The sequence below is a fragment of the Nanorana parkeri genome, unplaced genomic scaffold (genome assembly GCF_000935625.1).
Source record: "Nanorana parkeri isolate BGI_ZX_2015 unplaced genomic scaffold, ASM93562v1 scaffold3734, whole genome shotgun sequence".
Lineage (NCBI taxonomy): Eukaryota > Metazoa > Chordata > Amphibia > Anura > Dicroglossidae > Nanorana > Nanorana parkeri.
The window spans coordinates 20,642-23,700 of NW_017310002.1; the positions used below are offsets into that span (position 1 = coordinate 20,642).

At 44.6% G+C, this 3,059-nt stretch overlaps 1 gene segment (V, D, J or C); it reads right to left on the reverse strand.

The window, feature by feature from the left end:
* LOC108803446 overlaps positions 1–1,176 on the reverse strand; it is an 18,130-nt gene extending 16,954 nt beyond the window's left edge. The window contains exon 1 of the C gene segment in view: positions 1,063–1,176.
* Positions 1,177–3,059: the final 1,883 nt, after the last annotated feature.

Sequence of the window (3,059 nt, forward strand, 5' to 3'; positions counted from 1 at the left end):
AATAAATCTTTGTTGGGGCCCCGTTTCCTGGGGGGGGGGGGGTTCTAGTTCTCCTTCAGGTCCTCTGCTGCTGATTGACAGCAAGCAGTGGGTGAGTGCAATAGCCAGTCTCTCATTGAAATTTTAAATGGCCAATAGCAGCCTAGCTATTCATTCCCCGGCTATCTTTTGTTGTTTTTTATTCTGAAGGTGGCCGCTGTCAGGATACAAACAAAAAAAACAGCAGATAACAGAGGAACCATTAACTTCTCTGCTATCTGCTATCATCTCAGGGAGGTGCCCTCTCTCCCATCCCTGCCCACATCCAATGCGCCCAATGGGATGTCTGGGAAACACAACACTAAAATCATCCCCCCCCCCCCAAAGTGATGACATGTTTCTACACTCCACATATTAAATGGTGTTTTGTTTTTTTCCTGCTATAGGGCGACAACACTCTGTCACTCAGTTGTCCTCCGGCGTTGTCACCCGGGCTTTGGATGGAGACTACATGTAGCGGCATTACACAGACATGGCCCACTGTTATCACCATCAGGAAACCTGCCATGAGGAATACCATGCAGCCATCACCGGACTCATATAGACAGGAAGAGGCTGCAGGAGATCGGCACTGAGATGGAACAAAGGAGGGAAAAGGTAAAAATAGGATTGTAGGAGATTTTAAGTATAAGTGATCTCAGCTGATCACCTGGCCTCCATCCTCCAATTGGAAATCGGGAAGCTGCTATTACTGACCTGGACCAAGTATGCAGATTAGAAATGTCAGAGACATATCATAAGTCCTTATCTCCAGTGTATACGTCTTCCAGGTCACCCGATGCTTTCCATGCTTCCCCCTGATATGTCGCTCTAGGAAGGCACCGGTCCTTCACACTGGGAGGGCCCCCACCAAGCTAGAAATGTCCCCATGATAATAAGAACCTTCCTACACCAGAAGAACTCGCTATTGCCCCCTCAGAGGGTAGATATGGCCAACTGATGCTCAGAAATGTAACCACATCTTGGAGGAGTCAATGAAGACTTTGGAGAGAACCCATTTCATGTATAAGAGAAGAGTCTCACCTCCTATAACGCTGAGTGTCCTGAGTACCGAGGCCGGAGATGTCAGTGCCGGGTGTGTAACATGTACAGATAATTCCGCTCCATTATCCAGCTCATAGCTGGGAGTTATGTGAAGGGTGAGTACAATAGCAAGCCTGTTATTTAAATTTGAAATGGCCAATAGCAGCCTAGCTATTCATTCACCGGCTATCTGTTTTTCTTTTTTTTTATTCTGAAGGTGGCCGCTGTCAGGATGCAAAAAAAAAAAAAAAAAAAAAAGGACGAGGAAAGTTCACTTCAATTTCACAATTGTATAAAACACAAATCCCCGTTTATGTAATTCATCTGCCCGTGATTGGGAATTCAGAGTGAACACAGCTACCACTTAGTGAGTGAGGATTCTCAGCTCCTTTAGTAAATGAACCCCGGAGTCATATAACAGTATTGGGAGACAACGGAGACAATGTCATTTCTACTGCCACTCACCTGACACCTCCAGAGTAGTTCTACCTTCTGCTTTATCCGGAGTGTTTATCACTGTACAGATATATTCCCCCTCATCAGAGAACTGGACCTGGGGGATGCGGAGCTCTGCGTTTCCTCTCAGGAACTCCGTCACGTTCATGGAACATCCCGGCCGGAATATGATCACCCCTTTATCATTGTATTCATACACGTCATGCTCAGTGCCGTTCTCTGATATCCTCCTCCATAGTAATGAAATGGCTCTCTCGGTATTTATATCAGATACATCACAGGGAATGGTGACATCCCCGTCCCTCGGTGAGGACACACGTGGCGTCCTCATTGTGATCCTCAGAGCCCCTATAAGAGGGAAATAAAGTTATCTGTAGATACAAACTGAGGAATACAAAGTATCATTGTGATGTGGAGAGAGACCGAGTGCTGCATCAAGTCTGCGTTGTTTGTTATAATATGGAGACATGTCCCCATGGTCTTTGAAATCAGCTTCATACTAAAAATCCTGCCCTCCTCAACCCTATACCTGTTCTGTATTTAAACAATTCAGTCAAGTCCATCCTTTCTCTTCTTTTCTCAAGTCTGTACATATTTAAGCAACCATGATGCTAAAGAAAAGTTATTCCAGCAAGGCATGCTTATAAAAGGAGTCTGTTTGGCCCTCCCACTTCTTATCTTTGTACTACAAGACAAATAGTTCCTATGTTGTGGAGATGAGGAAATGGGGAAGAATTTAGTAGTTTAGCAAAAGGCATCTGGGCAGGGCTGACACCATTTATTGCAATTTCAAGGAAATAAGTACATACTGTATCTAGCAGATAATAGGATATTTGTCTATCTATGAAAAGTAGTAATACAGTAACATATGTTACTATATATGCTATGTTCATATTAGGATTTACTATAAGCTATGACTACCAAAAAGAGACCACCAAGGACACCACGGCTGATAGCGGCCTTGACATTTTAGATCTAACGTCATATCCTTCCTGTTTTGGGTTTAGCGGTCTACACACCTATTGCTCCAAAGACAGAACAGGATATGGGAGGAAATCTCCTTTTAGACAGTTGTCACTGGAACAAGTTTCTCCACTGGAAGATTTCCCTTCACCTCCTGGTTCAGTGGGAAGTGTAACTTTGGTTTGTAACCTCTCACCGCTCCATCCACAACTAGAGAAAATGTTCAAATCATGTCCTAACTTATTGCTACATTTATACTTCCTGCCCCCTCCCCCAGGCTGAGTGTCCCGCTTCTACTCCCATGCACTCACTAATGCACCATCCACAACTCCGCGTCACAGTGGATTGAAGAACCTCTGTGTAAAGTCCTAACTCAGACACTCCAGTCAGAGTAAATAGTGGGCAAGTGTAGCTTATATATTGGCAGGCCTACCAGTAACAGGTTGCCCCCTGGATGTGATACTCCAAACTCTATAGAAAAGGGAAGATGTACCATTTACTGATGGAGGAAATAAGACAGAGGACAATCTGGTGGAGCCAGGATAGGTGGCAGACAGCAGATGAAGTCTAAGGGTGTG